The sequence below is a fragment of the Lissotriton helveticus genome, chromosome 7, assembly GCF_964261635.1.
Source record: "Lissotriton helveticus chromosome 7, aLisHel1.1, whole genome shotgun sequence".
Classification (NCBI taxonomy): Eukaryota; Metazoa; Chordata; class Amphibia; order Caudata; family Salamandridae; genus Lissotriton; species Lissotriton helveticus.
Window position 1 is genome coordinate 1,279,980,141 of NC_136068.1, and position 19,605 is coordinate 1,279,999,745.

At 43.9% G+C, this 19,605-nt stretch overlaps 1 long non-coding RNA gene across 1 annotated transcript; it reads right to left on the reverse strand.

Moving 5' to 3' along the window:
- Nucleotides 1-13,588: 13,588 nt before the first annotated feature.
- LOC144767341 (uncharacterized) lies at nt 13,589-16,285 on the reverse strand. Its single transcript, XR_013598155.1, has 6 exons — nt 16,124-16,285; nt 15,348-15,437; nt 14,873-15,143; nt 14,704-14,781; nt 14,320-14,386; nt 13,589-13,912 (listed from the first exon to the last, which is right to left on the reverse strand). It is a non-coding gene; the product is annotated as an uncharacterized LOC144767341 (long non-coding RNA).
- Between the last annotated feature and the right edge of the window lie 3,320 nt (nt 16,286-19,605).

The window sequence follows — 19,605 nt, forward strand, 5'->3', positions numbered from 1 at the left end:
AAGCAGGCACACACGCACATGCCAATTATTTCATGTCTTCCAGCTGTGATCAAGGCTCCGGCCGAAACGTTAGTACTTGAAAGAAAGCTGCGCTGCTAACTGCCTGATTAAAAGCCTCTATCTCCAGCAGTGGGCCTCACTCTTTGTGTTACACTTGATGGTGTTCTTTGATGGGTTACTCCGAGCCCATTTTTCGTGAGGCTGCCTTGAAGGGTCGGGGGCTCCAGATTCGGAGAATCGCTTTGTTTGTATTTAATTGAGGAGCATGACCCACCCACGCGCCATGCCTACAGAGGAACGCTAAAGGAGCTAGAAATGACCGCGTGGTGGAAAGGATTCGTGAGGGTTCACATCCCTCTACGATCTTGCTGGACTTTGGGGTTTGCTTTTAAGCTACACGCACATCGTTTTCATTGCAGAGACTGCCATAATCGCATGACAACTCAGATGAATAATCCCACACTTTATAATGACATTGCACGTAAGAACATTGATTCTCTACGATGGTGAAAGAAAGATTGTGAACTTTCCTAAATAATGGCTTACTATTTGTGTGCAATGCATTTCGGGACTTGTATTTTTACGCTCTGTCAGGCGATGGATATTTCTTTAAAAGCAGGCACACACGCACATGCCAATTATTTCATGTCTTCCAGCTGTGATCAAGGCTCCGGCCGAAACGTTAGTACTTGGAAGAAAGCTGCGCTGCTAACTGCCTGATTAAAAGCCTCTATCTCCAGCAGTGGGCCTCACTCTTTGTGTTACACTTGATGGTGTTCTTTGATGGGTTACTCCGAGCCCATTTTTCGTGAGGCTGCCTTGAAGGGTCGGGGGCTCCAGATTCGGAGAATCGCTTTGTTTGTATTTAATTGAGGAGCATGACCCACCCACGCGCCATGCCTACAGAGGAACGCTAAAGGAGCTAGAAATGACCGCGTGGTGGAAAGGATTCGTGAGGGTTCACATCCCTCTACGATCTTGCTGGACTTTGGGGTTTGCTTTCAAGCTACACGCACATCGTTTTCATTGCAGAGACTGCCATAATCGCCTGACAACTCAGATGAATAATCCCACACTTTATAATGACATTGCACGTAAGAACATTGATTCTCTACGATGGTGAAAGAAAGATTGTGAACTTTCCTAAATAATGGCTTACTATTTGTGTGCAATGCATTTCGGGACTTGTATTTTTACGCTCTGTGAGGCGATGGATATTTCTTTAAAAGCAGGCACACACGCACATGCCAATTATTTCATGTCTTCCAGCTGTGATCAAGGCTCCGGCCGAAACGTTAGTACTTGAAAGAAAGCTGCGCTGCTAACTGCCTGATTAAAAGCCTCTATCTCCAGCAGTGGGCCTCACTCTTTGTGTTACACTTGATGGTGTTCTTTGATGGGTTACTCCGAGCCCATTTTTCGTGAGGCCACCTTGAAGGGTCGGGGGCTCCAGATTAGGAGAATCGCTTTGTTTGTATTTAATTGAGGAGCATGACCCACCCACGCGCCATGCCTACAGAGGAACGCTAAAGGAGCTAGAAATGACCGCGTGGTGGAAAGGATTCGTGAGGGTTCACATCCCTCTACGATCTTGCTGGACTTTGGGGTTTGCTTTCAAGCTACACGCACATCGTTTTCATTGCAGAGACTGCCATAATCGCCTGACAACTCAGATGAATAATCCCACACTTTATAATGACATTGCACGTAAGAACATTGATTCTCTACGATGGTGAAAGAAAGATTGTGAACTTTCCTAAATAATGGCTTACTATTTGTGTGCAATGCATTTCGGGACTTGTATTTTTACGCTCTGTGAGGCGATGGATATTTCTTTAAAAGCAGGCACACACGCACATGCCAATTATTTCATGTCTTCCAGCTGTGATCAAGGCTCCGGCCGAAACGTTAGTACTTGAAAGAAAGCTGCGCTGCTAACTGCCTGATTAAAAGCCTCTATCTCCAGCAGTGGGCCTCACTCTTTGTGTTACACTTGATGGTGTTCTTTGATGGGTTACTCCGAGCCCATTTTTCGTGAGGCTGCCTTGAAGGGTCGGGGGCTCCAGATTCGGAGAATCGCTTTGTTTGTATTTAATTGAGGAGCATGACCCACCCACGCGCCATGCCTACAGAGGAACGCTAAAGGAGCTAGAAATGACCGCGTGGTGGAAAGGATTCGTGAGGGTTCACATCCCTCTACGATCTTGCTGGACTTTGGGGTTTGCTTTCAAGCTACACGCACATCGTTTTCATTGCAGAGACTGCCATAATCGCCTGACAACTCAGATGAATAATCCCACACTTTATAATGACATTGCACGTAAGAACATTGATTCTCTACGATGGTGAAAGAAAGATTGTGAACTTTCCTAATTAATGGCTTACTATTTGTGTGCAATGCATTTCGGGACTTGTATTTTTACGCTCTGTGAGGCGATGGATATTTCTTTAAAAGCAGGCACACACGCACATGCCAATTATTTCATGTCTTCCAGCTGTGATCAAGGCTCTGGCCGAAACGTTAGTACTTGAAAGAAAGCTGCGCTGCTAACTGCCTGATTAAAAGCCTCTATCTCCAGCAGTGGGCCTCACTCTTTGTGTTACACTTGATGGTGTTCTTTGATGGGTTACTCCGAGCCCATTTTCGTGAGGCCGCCTTGAAGGGTCGGGGGCTCCAGATTCGGAGAATCGCTTTGTTTATATATATATATATGTATATATATATATATATATATATATATATATATATATATATTTATTTAAATGTGGTTCATTTGACACCTGGAAAAGCCTTTCTGTTGAGAGCATTGCATAAATAAAACCTCAAGCCTTATTCTAAAAAGAGAGTCTTTGATGTGTTTCATTTTGTAAAGCGAAACCCCTTTCTAGGTGTTGTTGTGTTATATGTCTCCTGCTTCGTCGTGTTTGGGTCATTATGTGGGAGTGGTATTTTGGAGAGTGAAGCAAGACACCTAGCCGTTGCATTTTGCACCTTCCAGAATTCAGCCACAGCCACATCCTTAGAAGAGTCAATAAGTGAAGCAAAAGCTAGCTTTCTATCCTAATTATTAGTGCCTGAATCCTATCCTCTTCAAGCAATTTCTGCTAAAGTGGAGGAATGTCATGTCTGCCGTATCTTGCCATAATGACCAATACGTTGGCCATGTTGACTGAGATGTCTACCAATTTATTATACATTTTTGCCCATCATGTCCCATTGATGTCCCTCTTTATCTGGAGTCACTGTGCAAGGATACATTGGGTTTCTTAACCAAAGATATAACTGATTCAGTTTTGGGTTAGTTCAATCAATATGCATGAACATAATCTGGGGCCTTATATTTCTCTTTGTGTGTATGTGTTTATGTACACAGTACGTTATAGGACAAACCTAGGTAGCGGAGTAGTGTTAAGGTTCAAAGGTAAAGATACAGCCAAGAAGAGTTTGGTCAAGTAGCTGAGTTCTGCTACTTGAAAAGAACTATTACTTTGTCGTAATCCATGTTCTTTAAAGGGGTGTATATTTAGCTCTTTCTTAAATTGGTGCAGAGTTGGAGAGGTCTTGATAAATACTGAAATGCTGCTCTTGATGCTAGATGCATATATTGAAGTCAATAGCCTTTTTTTCTATTTTGCACTCCTCCATCTTCAGTTTGGTGATGTCCTGGATGTAGGTGAGCTGAAAGCCACTGAAGGTGGATGGCTAGTGAGTTAGACAGGAGAGGGTGACAGTCATGATCGGTTTGTATATGATACCACTGGTTTTGAAGATGATACTGGTTGGCGAGAGAAGTCAAGGAGGTCAAGCAGGGCGTGGCTGATGTGGTCACATTTCTTCAGGCTCTTGATGGAACATGCTGTGGCATATAGAATGCTCTTAAAGGGGTGAGTATAGAATATGGAAGGAAATGAAGCAGGACATTGCCACCATCATGATGCAAGAGTATGAGAGCTTGAATAGAAGTTCTCAAGTTGCTTCCTGGAAGAAATGGTTTCACTTTCTTTAGTAATCCGAGCTTGGACCAGACAGCCTTGGTTTTCTTGGATATGCCCCTTAAGGGTGAGGTCTGTATCAAGGTGACTTGCCACTGGGTGAAAGTTGATTTCGAACCATCTAAGTTCATGTAATTGAGCCAACGTTGCACTAGTTGATGCTTCTTGTTCTTGGAGAATAATAGGAATTTTGTTTTGGCAGTCTTTTGTTTTGGTTAGAGGCACTGACTGTCTGGAGCAGAGGAGACTTTGAAGTAGAGTCCTGTCATTAGTGTATTGGTACATTTTGATGCTGTTACAGGTGAGTAGAGTCTCAAGTAGAGGTTGAAGACGACATAGCATACATGTAACTTTGAGGACCACACAGGTAATAGGGATTTACTGGTGTCACGTGCCAGGGTCTATCCTGACCACACCTAGTACTTCGCTCTATGGCAGTACAGCATACCTACTTACTATTTAGAGTGAGGAAATAAAGATAGGTTATGTCTCATAAAACGCATACAAATGTAACCAGTGGGAGTTGACATTAGGAATATAACACTGCCTGCCAGAGACACAGTGGGTATGTGGGATCCTTTCACCATCTCTCAAGCGAAAGACACAAGAAATCTGGACTGGTACTCTATACAACTTTCTTTGTAGCTAGTTTAAGACCGAGTTAATGAAAACATATTAAAACAGATATCATAAGTAGTGTGGTGATATCACATGCTCTTGAGGTGATACATGGCACAAGACAGGCTTGCCCACTATCCCCCATGGCAGGTGCTCTGGCCATGGAGCCCTTCGCTAGTGTAATGCAGAATTAATGCATGGAGATGGGGTTCGGCTATCTGCAGGCCAGCACACTGCCTCCTTATATGCAGACAATTTGCTGCTTTTGAGAAATCAGTACACTGGCTTATACCCCAGGATTGATTTTTTTTTTTAAGGGAGTTCAGTTGACATTTGAGTCTGAGACAACTGGAGCAGACTTGAGTATTCCCAATTCAGCCATCAATGAGGAATGTACTTGATGGAGAGGGTCCAAGCCAAGATGATGATGCCCCGTCTTCTTTATGTCTTTTCCTATATCGGTTCCTAAAATATTCTTCAGGGAATTAGCACTCTGCTGGTTCACTTGATTTGGGCTTTCTGCAGGCGTCAGGTCGTCCTTGAAAACGTGAATCTTCTGATAACAGATCGAAGCCTGAGTGCACTGGAAAACAAAATGTATCATATGGCAGCACAACTTCAATGGATACCAAAGCTGCTTGTGGGGGCAACCTATATAGAACAGGGTATCCAGAGGGAAAAATACATGAGGGTGCATTAGCCTGTTTATGGAGCATATGGCTACTTATGACTGAAGCCCAAGATTTCTCCGAACCACATTGAAGTGTTGGAAGGGATACTTAGTGAAAACCAAGCACAGCATGGCATATGCACCACCCCTTCTTCTTCTTGGCTACCCGAAATCCCAAGGACACTTCACAGCTGGGCATCTTGAGACTTGGAAAAGGACAGGAAAGGAAATTAATTTTGAAGTTGCTGGAGGACTTGATAGAGGTCGACCGAATCCCAACAGGTCGATGCCTTCTATATGGCGCCCTGGCATATGCACTGCATAAGAAATGGGGTACAGGAGACCTGGGACCCCAGAGCTTCACCTTATGCACCAGATGCTCAGCTTAGGTAGGGTCAGGAGGCAATCCACCTGGTTGTACAGGGCCCAACACTCCATGACAAACATTAGCTGGATTAGCATTAGGCACAAGTAGGATCTGGATGTGAGCAGGAAGATGGAAAAAGAGAATTGGTAGAAAGTATTATATTATGCTCACAAAGGGGCATATTTATCAAGGTTTTGCGTTGCCCTAGAGCCACGCAAGGGGACGCAAGTGCGGCACAAAACCTAAATGAGATTTATCAAGGCACACAAGGCACCTTGCGTAGCCCTGAGTGGTTCGATAAATCTAGAGCAACGTAAGACATTGCAAATTGCTGACATGCGTTACTCTGCGGCAGGGAAGCATGGCATGAGTGGAGATTGGGTCAAGCATCCACCCATGAATTCTGACACATTCCCAGATTTGCCAACATTGGTAGACCTGGGAATGCGTCAGAATTCTATGCCTCCACGCCAGAGGCACAACGAGGAGAAATATTTCCTGGCTAGAGTGGGGTAGATGAGGGATATTCCGTGCCAGTGAAGCAGGGCAGCCAGCAGCCTAAACTCTTGAGGGGTCTCCTCCTCCATTGTCTCAAGTGGCCCAGTGCTTCTGGTATGGGCAGGTCTAATTGCAGGTATCTAAATTTCTGGGACACTGCCATTTCATTGTGCTATTCAAAATACTCAAATACGACCGTCCCGACTCTCCCCGTAAGTCCCCAACTTTAGATATTCCAATCAGATCTTACTGATAAAATCCCGTCGCTGCAAATCCCTCAAAAAATCTGCATCCCAGCACTACAATGCTCTAACAGCTACCTTTGCCATCTTGTGAATCTTTAATTAACTAATTTGGAGATATTGGTCGCCACTGAGTAATTATAGTTAAGACTACATTTCCATAGGAAAAGCATCTTTTGTTTTTCTAATAAATTTGGTGTCGTTTGACCAAACTATCCAAAACAAATTGGCAAAAAGCTACATTTTGGTGGATCCATGGTAAAAAAAAAATTGTAATCCCCGCGCCTGGGTGCGTCAGGCCCTGGGGAGCGGTGCACCTGTTTATTTTGGGGTGGATGGTACGCACCCCTCCTCCCCGAGTCTCTACAAGGCCCCAGGGACCCCATCCCCTGGGGTTGAAGCTATAATTAGAAGCGGGTGGCGCACAGCCCCTCTCCCCGAACCTCTATGAGGCCCCAGGGACTTCATCTCGTGGGCTCAATTTTATCATAAGGGGAGGTCCCAAACCTGTAGGAGGCCCCAAATACCCCATTCTCCAGGGCCAGAACTTAGAAAATGGGAAGGGAAGCGCAGTCCCCCTCTCAGAGCCATTCCATGGCCCCAGGGACACTATTTCCCAGAGCTGACTCAGGGAGGGTGTCCTGAGGACCCCGAAACCCTGGGACACCATCTTTTCCCTGCCCGAGAAAGTGAGCAGGGAAACTGTAATGTCCTCCTACCCAGCAGGAGCAGAAAGCTGCTCTTGCAGATGGGAGCATAAAATATTTGCCTGCCTGTGTTCTCAGGCAGGAAAACCACAGAATTGCTTCTGTCCGGTAGGGCAAAAGAGAAGCTGCTCCTGCTGGGTGGGAGCGATGCTAGTTCCTTCTGCACCCGGGATTGGTGAAGCAAGGGGGGCTGCGGGGGCCATGGGCCTCCCCCAGCTGTCCCTGATGATGGACATGTTGTGGGGTGCCCTGGTTGGGCACCAGGGAACATTAAATACACTATTTTTAAAAAATAAGATGCCCGTTCCTCCAGTAGCAAGGAGATGACAGCCCGTGGGTCCGTTGGGCTTCCCCGCACCCGGCAACAACAAAATAAAGATCCAAGAGTCCTGGGTGGGCACTGGGACACCCAAAATATATATTTTTAGAAAATGAGTGGAAGGAGCTGCTAATTTATTATTCAGTGTTACTTGAAAGAAGCGCACCATAATTAACTGCTAGGGCTTTTAAAACATATTTTTTTAGCCTGGTGGTGACCTTAAGGTGCAGGGGCACCACCAAGCAAATTATTTAATGTTGTGGGGAAAGCTGCAAGGACTGCAGTAGTGCCCCAGTAACACACAAAAAAAGTCTTGTGGGTCATTAAATCCATGACCCTAGAAGAGCTTAACGTATAAGTACTCCCAGCTGGAGCACTAAGCTCTTCAGCTGGAGTGCCGAGTCTCCTTGTGGTTGGTTCAATTGCTGCACTTTGTAGCTTGGAAAATGTTAAAGACATGTTGATGTTTTTGTTTTTAATAATGCTTTATAAAAACATTTTGTGATAATAATTTTTAATAAATATTGAACTGTGTGAATTAATGAAATATACATTTCATTATAATTATTAGTCATTTTTTGACAAAGACCATGCATGTGCTTTATATATGTTGATGTCCTGACCCCTTCATAAAGCCATTAGGCTCGCTTTTTATATTTTGGTGTTCTGACCCTTTGACAGTCAGGAACTCTGCCTTACTTAAAAGGACACTCTTTATATTCATCCATCAGTGTCAGTGGGGATTTGGGTGCCAGGCCCTTTACCCAACTTGTTTCTGCATATAGCACAGTGTGGGGGTGGGGCACCAGCAGGGGTTGGGTGCCTGGCCTGGTCGGCGGCCAACCCATGCCAGGCATGGCTGAAGGCTGTGTGTAGCGTAGGATCAGCTGGCCGAGTGGAGTTCCAGGTCCTGAGGACAACATCACATCAGGCACTGTTGAAGGCTGTAAGTGGCATGTGACTGCCTGCCCGCGAAGGGTTGGGCACAGGGCTGGGCCACAGGGCAGTGTGTGTCGTGAAGTTGCCTTTACATATGGTGATAAAATATGACTTTAATTTTTTTAAAGTCCTAGAAATTTGCTGGAAAAACAGGTAAGAGTTATGCTATAGTTGGGGATGGTAGTACTATCTTACTATACATTAAAAAAAAATTAGAAATGTACTCAGAAAACTAAAGACTATAGGGATGTTATAGGTGAACATGTCAGTTAAAGCATACCAGTTAAATTAACAAAACCACTGAAATTCACCAGTTATAGTTAATCTCAATTAACTATAACTCTCACCCTTGGCATGCACTCTCACCCTTGGCATATATGACATCATTCATGACATGACTGATAAAGTCACTGCAAGATCTGAAACTATATGATTGATGATGTGGAAGGCAAGGGCGCAAGTTATGGTTTAACTGACATTTCCACCTAACTATAATGTCCCATTTTGAATGAATACACCATATACATTTTTTATATATATATATATATATATATATATATATATATATATATATATATATATATAAAAAAGTGAATTTATGTCTGTCTGTAATGATTACGCCAACCCATGAAAACCCAGACATAGAAATGTTAAGTGAATGGGCGGAAAATAGCGCAATGAGCTCCACTAATATGATGCGTATCTTGTTGAAATATGCAGAGAAAGAACGGTTGGAGGTGGTGGCAAAAATTAAAGAACTTAATGACACCCTGGATAAAAATGATGATCAAGTCAAAATCAATAAATTTAAAAGTGATTTGAAAAATAGGCTTGAAAAATATGAAAAGCGCATCAAGGACAGAAAGGCCACAACATTTTTGAGGGATCGCATTGACTATGATTCCGGGCGAATATATACATTCGCAAAAAAATTCGATCCAGAACGTCGAGAGAAAATCCGCAGTGGCCAACTGAATCAAGAAGGTGCTTCACAAAGTGAAGTCAGTTCAGACACTGGCTCAGAACAAGAATCTGATGAGCGAGGTAGTAGAGGAGCCAGGGGTGTGAAATTGGCTGTCACTGATGAATACCGTTTTATGTTACTGGAACAACAGAACGAACATCGCAGGGGCAGGGGCCGAGGTTGGGGAAGAGGCCAAGAAAGAGGAGGCAAAGAAGAGGAGGCGAGGGATACAGGAGGAGCACAAGGCTGGCAAACAAAAAGATCACTACGTTCGAGCACGAAAAAGCAAACAAAGAACTTATAGATAACACGACTATCAATAACTTGAGTACTGTGATTTTAACAGAGGATGAAGAATCAGTACTAAAATTAGGACTGTCGTTCTGCGATGATAATGAGTTTAATTATTCAAACAGCAGGATGGATTTATATCGCTTCATCCGGAAACTCAAGTTATCAAAGATACATATGAATCAACATGCCATTATTCAACATGGGGCTAATCGAATAACAGAGGGATTAGCTATAGAATCCCCAGGTGATCAAGCCTTCCTTAGTGTCGGTGATGCTCCTGCCCTGAAAGATATGATATCCCTAATGGACATCCAATTGGGAAACTGAGGAAATAACAGAAACAATAACAGGATTGGAACAAAAATTACTACACTCCATTAAGGGTACCGTCAAAATTCTTGCCTCAAACCATGAGAGACAATTTGGACATCTTTGGAGAAAGCGTAACGAAAGAATTGAAACAGCTGTATTCTGTGGCTAATCTAAATAAAGAAAAATTGACCCAGAAAGAGCACTTTTTCACAAAACAATAAAAAGATTGCAAAATGAAGAAGGAGTATTGATTAAACCCTCTGATAAGGGGGGAAATATTGTGTTGTGGGGTAGAGAGCTGTATAAAAAAGAAGCCCTCAGCCAATTAAGTAATCACAACTGTTATAGTAAAATCAATGTAAAGGAATATGAGAATGTGAAAGAACTATTTTTCGCAAGATTAGAAGCATGGAAGGAAGAAGGGTTACTGAACTGGGATGAATTCAAATTTATCAAAAAGGAAAAACCTATAATCCCAGTTTTTTATATGCTCCCAAAGGGGCATAAAAGTCTCACCAGTCCACCAGGGAGACCCATTATCTCATCGTGTGACAGCCTCTTCGAGAATGCATCAAGATATATTGATTATTTTCTTAACCCGATCGTGAGAACACTTCCCTCGTACATTAAAGACTACTGACTTTTTAAAATGTATTTTTGACATCTGCTGGCATGAAGAAAGTATGGTAATGTTGACACTTGACATATCTACACTTTATACTAGCATAAGACATGTAGATGGTCTAAGAGCATCCAAGCGTTTTTTAAGCAGGAGACCAGTACGATTTGGAAATCAGAATAAAATGATCTTAGAGTTAATGGAATGGTGCTTAAATAAAAACATTTTTCTCTTTGGTAATGACTACTATCTACAGGCGCAGGGGACTGGGATGGGCACCTGTTTTACCCCAAGTTATGCCAATTTACATCTCGGCAGATGGGAAGAACAGGTGCTCGGAGGCAGTCCCTTGGACCAATGCGCAGGACATGTTCTTCTATGGGTCCGATTTATTGATGACGTCTTCGTGCTGTGGCAGGGCACGGAGACGGAGATTGAAGTGTTCATCAAAGATCTTAACAACAATTCCTTAAATTTGGAATTTGTGGGGCACCATAGTAAAACATCTATAGATTTCCTGGACATTCAAATTAAGCCTTGTAATGGGAAACTGATAATATCTGTAATCCGTAAAGCAACCGCTGGGAATTCAGTTCTCCATGAGGCAAGTGCTCACCCTGCTGCACTTATTAGAAGTATACCCTTTGGAGAATAATATAGAGCTAAAAGCGCATGCAGCGAACAGGGAGAATACGAGATAATTGAGAAAGAAATGACACAGAGGTTTTCCCAGGGAGGCTATTCACCGGAGGTTTTAAAAGGTGCATCATCTAAAGCTAGGAATCTAGAAAGACATAAAATATTATTTGAACCATCCAGAACAAAGATACGCCAACAAAAAATAAGAGAACTGGGTGATCAGGATTCTACTAGATTCATAACTACCTACAATACGAAACACAAAGAGATAAGATCTATACTGAATCAACACTGGCACCTGATAAAGAGTGACCCGGTGTTAGGCTCTAAAGTTAAGAAGAATCCTGAGATCACTTATAAGAGATCTAGGGCCAGATGTAGGTAAATATATTTTACCGACTCATAAATACCGAATTTTAGCGATTCGGTATTTATGAATCGGTAAAATATAAGGAGGGAGATGTAGGTAAATCCAGATGTGGATTTACCGAATCTGTAAAAGTCGGTATTTACCGATTCGGTAAATACCGACCGGTAATGCCCATTCATTCCTATGGGCTTTGAAGCCCTTAGGAATGAATGGGCATTACCGATTAAATACCGAATTTCACAAGGGTGCAGGGGGTGTCACTTTGACACCCTCTAGCACCCCCAAAACAGGTTCGGGTGCCATGTGGCAGGCATACCTGCCCTAAGGGCAGGTCTGCCTGTCATATGGCACAGGTGTGGCAGAAGGATAGAGGAGGACAAAGGTTTGTATTTATTTATCGCTCGCTTGTTGACGCATGCTATTCAGGAAGCCTATAAAGGATTAGTGGTGAATTATTATGGTGAAATATGAGGTAATTTCAGTGGTGGATATTAGTCTGTTACGTGGAGTGAGAAGGATAGCGGATGGATAAAAGGGGAAGAAAGATTTGCATTCATATAGCACTTGTTACCCCTTATGGGTGTTGAAGCGCTTTTCTGGCGAGTAGCACGCCACTCCGGAACCCATAAAGGATTAGTGTTGAAAATTAATATAGTATAAATATGAAGTAATTTGAGTAGTAGATATGTTATTCAGTTATTTGGGCAGTATATTAGTATAGTTGAATATGGAATATTGAATTTGAGAAGTGAACATGTTGGTCTGTGAATTTTGATTGAAAAGGATAGTGGAGGGATAAAAGAGTGAAGGATTTTTTTTTTTTTTTTTTTTAGGTCTTAGCAGTAGGAAGAGGCTTTTGGATGAGTAAAAAGGAGTTTTGGAGAGAAGGAGTCAGAGGGGAGAGTTTAGACATTTGGAGGGAAAACAGATTTGTCACCAAGGAATGAGAGGGACAAACTACAGAGGTTGGACTGCAAATCCCACAATTCAACACACTAAATGGAGGCAATCATGGGCAGGGAAAACCCGACCCGCGTGACCCCGAGGAGAACTCTGCATGGGCGACCATTTTAAAGCCCCAACGATTCAGCGCTTTGCAGGCCGATCCCGTCAAGTGCGTCTCCTGGAGTATAGCTACCGCCGGGGCCCTCCGTTTTAGGTACTGCAGAACCAAACCTCTTTTTATTTTGTGTCCTAGTCCATTTACATTCCAAGAGATGATTTACAGGGGGGGAGACTCTGTTGTGACCGTGTTCCCCAGCTCCGTCATTCGCCATTCAGTATGCATGTAACGTGTGAATATACAATGTTGTACCTGCACTGCAGCGATGCGAAATGAAGGGCAGCCCCCGCTAGACTTGCTCGCGAGGGTGGTGCCAGAATCGCTGCCGCAACCGACAGCTGTACAGGAAATAAGAAGTGCACAGGTAGCAATCCTTGAGTTGGACCTGGATTGTGTGTTCGCGTAAGTGTATCCCATCGTGACATTGCTATGCATTCATGGAGAGATTGAAGTGCAACCAAATGATAACATAACCAACAAGGACTTTCAAAGCCCGAACTTCCCACCCATCTCCCCCCTCCCCCCGATGCAAAACTGAAAAATACCCTCGCCCCCCCTCCCTGCCTCCCTGACCGGTGGATCCAAACCTGACCACCTCCCCAACTGAGCAGAGTGCTTACATTCCCCTGTAACGTGCATAAATCGGGAGGATGAGACCTCCCAGACCCTCCGCCGTCCCCCAGTCGGAGTCAGTCCCTTAAGTGCATACTAGGTTCGGTAGCTCCTACCTCTCGCCGTCTTCTCATAGCATTCAATTACGACCATTTAAAGTCTCGGTCCATATCAACGACATTGATATCAATTATCTCCCCACCCCTCATTAAAGTTAGTCCGTCCAGTGTGAACTTCGATGAGGAATAGGTCAGTCCCTTGGTGTCCTCACTGGCTAGGTAGATGCCTTCAAGTCAGTTCCTGTCAGCGGTCCTCTGGCAATCATTGGGTTATATTTTTGATTTATTATTTTTCTATCTTATTAAAATCATTTTTCAAAACATTTTACATACAAAACAATTATTTACATGAGAAAAATCAATATATACACATTTTTGACTCAGAACATGATTATTCTCAAATTATCAAACCACCGATTAGTACATAACAGGAGACCCTACTTCAATCTACATCCGTACTTAGGGTGTAATTGTGAATTGTTAAACACTCAATTCGATATGATGTGTAGATACAATAGACGGAAACAAGATCACATCATAAAATCCAATCTCTGACATTGGTCAAGATAGTTGGCTACCAGCGTGTTTCGGCAGAGCCTTCGTCAGGGTTTTCTTTAACAGTGGTTACTATAAACAAAAGGAAACTGTTTAGTAAACATTTCTATATTAACGGTCGGAAGATTCAATCACATAAGGCCCAAAATAGTTTACAACTATGAAGCTAGATATGAATATAAATAAACTAGCACCTGAAATTTAAAAAAATGTTGATACTTATTGATGCTTTTGATCATTTGAGCTTTATATACAACCATGAAAGTGTCCACAAACGTTTAGTGTATACATCAAAAACAGTTAGAATCAAAAAAGAAGAAAGGAAAGGTCCATCACGAATCATTATCCACAAGTGTAAATTCAGACATAACATTTCAGAAGATACAAACCTCATAGATGGGCGCAGATAGATGGACCTATTAGATGAAATCTCAAGTTGACTAAAGAGTTAACCCTATGCATTTGTAAAAATTACTCACCCAATGTTAACAGCTTCTTTATTCTATGTGGTCAAATCTGCTTTATCTTCTGTTTCAAAAAGTATATCTACATGAAAGAAACGAGGGCAAAATATATGGTTGTCACATATATATGACTGTCCCTGGAGAAAAGGGTCAAATCAACCTATATTTATCAAGCACTTGATCTACACTTCGAGATAATTGCTGTTACTGCATTATCATTATTGCTATTTGTGATAAACTAAGCAGTGAATTAATCTTATGGTAGAGCAGCATAACTATTAAAGAGTATTTCTATTATGCCTTGCCTATTTATTGTTTGAGAACCATGCAGATGTCTACAGTCTGGGTTCAGTGAGACCAGTGTGAGTCAACTGAGAGAGGGGCTAGGTCTACTCATACCTGAATTTGGACAATAATCTTGACTCCATTGTGATTATCTACGTTGCGTGAACTTCACCAATTTTGTCACCTGATTTCCTAAGGATAAGGAGAAAGTCAAAATATGACTGTTTTTTTTATAAAGGCCTACTCATGGCTAAACCCAACCCAAGCAGGAGTGTCATATTACCTTCCACTGGAGTGTTGATCTTGGTAATATTCAAGGGACATCAAGACCGCTCCTCATAAGTTGAAGATAACGTACTCACTGGTATAACAAAAATATATTTGAAATAATAAATATAACTCCTTCAATCTATACTGAGTCAGAGTAATCTCACTGTTTCGGACTACAATTACCATAATACTAACCTCTACTTTTTGATCGCACGGTCTGCTATACATACCATCGCGGAACTTAACCAACTGATATAATATGGCTGTGAAAAACAATCAAAGGCCTATACAATTGGAAGAGAAAAAAAAAAAGATCAAAATTATATAGGCCTATGGTGTCAGCTCAAAACAGTATGTCACAATGTCTAACTGTGAAATTCAACAGCTGTCGTAAAGATATCAGTTAGAGGATATTACCACTAAACTAGATTTGAGCTAACCTCTGTACTAATACAAAATTTCAAGGTAATGGTCACAGTGTTACTAACCTCTAATTTGAGATCACAATTTTTTGATGTATGTATATAGACGGACGTGAGATTCCTTATGTGGTGTTCTTTCCTGAGGCGATTAGAGGCCTATACAGATAAGACAAAGAGAGAAGTACAAGTAATATGTACTAAAATTCTCAGCTCTTGAATCGTTGTAATCGAGGTCTAAGTATGGTATTCAAAGACTCTCATAAAGCTATTTATATGCCGGTGTTATCTCTTAAACCAAGTACATCCTAACCTCTGGAGTGATACGATGTGCATGGCCCTCTGATTTCTAACCACAGCAGTGATGGTTGGCAGAGGGGCGAAGAGACCTTTATCCTCTAGCAACTAGAGCCTCAAGAATTAACTCAGTAGGCTCAAAGTATCAAAACTAGCCAAATCAAAATTTAACGTATGCATGCAGTGCTAAAAAACATAAACTCACAGGCAAGGTACCTGAATAAAATCACTGTGTAGCCTCTAAATTGATTTAAAAAAAACGATCAATCTGTCTTCTGGAGTACATATAAATAATTAGTGAGACGATATGCAAAGCCTAATCCGCTGACCAGCGAGGGCCATAAAAGTTAACTCAGTATAGTTAAACCATGATAATGTGCTGAATCCTAAATGACCACATGCACACGAAGCCAACAACTTAGAACTGAGGCCAAGATATATATCCAATTCACATATGTTGATTCGATACACATGAAATCTATCAACGATAGTAACACGCAGCAAACTATGTAATTATAACTGTGGACCTCATCCTAACCAGCACTCACCTTCTTGGGTAACAAAACGCTCCTATTTAGCTTCCAAACGGTGTCCGGCAAGGATCTCAACGATGTAATCTCTTCGGTTTTTATAAGCCTTACTACGCGTGTGTGCGTGACGTAGTGACATCATAAATGTGCGGGAAAGAAACCTATTTAGGCAGCCGACCATCAATGCAGCACATCAAAGTTCTGTGGTGAAATCAACGACAATTCGTCCGTTACACCGCAGCCGCAAGGATCAGGAAAGTGAAAAGACGGGCAGCCGCTCCGTCAACCCTCGATGAGTGTCAATCCTTTTTACCTCTAGTGTTAGTGTTTTGTTTTTACGTCTTTGTTCATGAGGTCCTGAGGTCCTGTTGGTATCTCAAACCCGTAACAAGCCAAGCTTTCATGTGACTGCTGCCTGCCGACCTACCTCTACCCTGCCTAAATAGGTTTCTTTCCCGCCTTTAAACCCGGAGCGATCTTCAGTATTAAAGACCCGGTGCCTCAGACCTCATTGGTTACCGAGTAATACACCCTTCATACGGCAAATGACGACTGGGGGGCAACACTAAACTCACCATTCGGCTGAATGGGTGAAGTTTTTTTGCGAAACAATATCGCAGAGATTGACCACGACTTTTTGCGTGGCTTACTCAATTCCCACGTTTAGAGCCCAGCTGGGCCTTGACTCCATGATAGGATTGCCCCACTTCTTTCCTCTCCTGTATATGTCCTGATGAAGACCCCGCCAAAGGACTTAAAGTAGCCTACAGATAGGGGTCGAAACGTCGACGGCTCTCTTTCTTGGACATCCGGCACATGCCCCTGACAGTTTTGATTCTAGTGTGTGACCGTTGAATGTCATTGGTTAGCAGTTTATCAATGGATGCCTTGATTTTTGGCTTGTGTATTTAATTTGTTATGATTTTGTTTTGAGCATTGTATTTATCACATGTTTGTTTTTGACTGTCCTTATTTTCTTTGACTTTACACTCCCTTGAGCACTACCCCTTCCCCTCCTTCCTTTCCTCCCCCCGTTTGGGGCTATTTATTGAATGTGAAGTAATTCTACAGTGGTAGATATCTGGTGTTGAAAATAAATGACAATACCTGAGAATTCCTTGTGATATTTTTGTTTGTTAGTTTAAAGTAGTGTTAGTGTGTGTAGCATACAACACGCTTCCCTCGCGGGGACCCTCTCCTTATATGTACCATATAGCGCCCAGGTCCCCGCGACTGCATGGGTTCAACCCCTTTTTGTAACGGCTATCTGGATAAAGACAGGCAATTGAGGTTACATTTATTAGATGACCATTTACGTTTTACTTTAAGCACAAGGTAACATTTGTCTCTCACAGAATCTTACTCAGGCTCTAGAAGCTTCGTTTTCAAAGGAGACACCCTTCTCATTTATTTCCCTCGTATTTCCAATATAGCCCTTAGACCTTGACTTTCAGGTCCAGTACACTAGTTCAGTCAGATACCCCTCCGCTTTCTAGGCGCGTTGTCTTGCAGTATTAGGGATGATCTGGGCCACGCGCCTCGTAACGCTGTCCCTGGCGCCGTTAACTAGTGAGATCCTCCCACCCAGTCACTCGATTCTGAAGTAACTCCCCCGGTGAGGCAGACTCCCACGCTACTACTCCTAGGCCGAAGCACACTCCTTTTACTCTGGGAGCTCTGCTCCTCCCTCCCGACCTTACCGGGTATCCGCTGAGGCTGTCCCGGCCTGTTTGCTGGGTAACACCTGTTCCGCTCTGTGAGGGCTCCGGTCCCTGTGCTGCCGGCTCTCACGCAGCTGACTGGGCCGGGGCTGTGGCGACTCTCTCTCGGCGTGCCTCGCGTCTTCGGGACACGCCCCACGCCGTAGCCGTTAGAGGCGGAGGAGGAGGAGGCTTCTTGGCTGGTCCTGGGCGTCTTCCCGCCCCCTTTCTTCCGGGTTCCTGCGCCGCCGCTCTGCCGCAAGTTGGATTCCGAACCCGCCGCTTGGCTGGTCCGCACCAGGCGCTCCGTATCAGCTCTCCTCACCAGAGACCCCCCTGTTGGGCAGACGACCGGCAACAGGCAGTCCTGTCTCTGGCCCCGACAAGGTAGGGTTACTGCTCTTTGCTGTTGCCAGACAGCGGGGACCCTGAGGATACGAGACAATGGCTAACTCCTGCACTTTGCAGCGGCAGTCCAGGCGGATCTTTCAAGATGGGGAAAAACAGACGTTTTCTCTGCGTGCCTATTCACTATGCTCCCAGGGAGGTGTTCTACCGCTCCTCAGCTGGTGATTTGGCACAGTTAGAAAGCTGGTGATGATCGGTGCTGTGAGGGCGCTGTCAGTAGGCGGGGGTTACATCAACCGGGTAGGGTAACTAACCTAAGAGACAGGCTGATCCCTCCCTGAGTGCGCCTTCCTTCCCACGCTAAAGCTTTGCTCCTGACCAGTCTCCACCCAGGCTCTCTCTGGACACTCTTTCTCTACACCTAAAATGGTCGCCCTGGTGCCGGCCTTATATAGGCTGGTTCTGGCTACCAGAACCCTCCAGAAGGTTCTAGTACCTTCTTAATGTAACACTATGGTCCCTGATCTAGAGGTGACAGTTATAGCAGTTAACGGAGACCATTTTGTGGGTCTCACAGATCTAGTCAGAAGTGGCACCTAGGCCTCAGGGAAAAGGTCTACGAGGGTCAAAGAGCATCTAACCCCTAGCCAACACCGCAAAAGAATACAGTGGACGTAAAAATTAAGGGATGTGAGGGGCGAAAAGGGGACAAAAAATAAATAATAAATAGGAGGGACAACCCAAAGGGCAGACAGGTCTAACACGCGTCCCCCCCAGCTGAAAGTGGGGAGAGCTACCCAACCCCTTGGGAGTCCTCATCACTAAGGCGGAAATACCTAGGGAGACCGTCTGCATTGGCGTGGTCCACTCCAGGCCGATGTTCCACCCGGAAGTCCATTCCCTGTAGGGAGATAGACCATCTCAACAACTTGGGATTTTCCCCCTTCATTTGCATCAGCCAACAAAGGGGTCGGTGGTCAGTCTGAACTAGGAAGTGCGAGCCAAACAGGTATGGCCGCAACTTCTTCAGAGCCCACACCACCGCAAAAGCTTCCCGCTCAATTGCACTCCACTTCTGTTCCCGGGGAAGTAGTCTCCTGGATAGGAAGACTACAGGCTGATCCAGACCCTCTTCATTGAGTTGCGATAACACTGCCCCAATGCCATGTTCTGATGCGTCTGTCTGGACAATGAACTCCTTGGAGAAGTCTGGGGCCCTCAGGACCGGTGCTGCACACATTGCCTGCTTCAATTTCTCAAAGGCTTGCTGACAAGCCCCTGTCCAGACTACCCGTCGAGGTTGTTTCTTGGATGTGAGCTCTGTGAGGGGCGCTACAATAGTGCCATACCCCTTCACAAAGCGACGGTAGTAACCGGTGAGGCCCAGGAAAGCTCGGACCTCAGTCTGGGTCTTGGGGGGTTCCCAGGCCATGATTGCCTCAATCTTTGCCT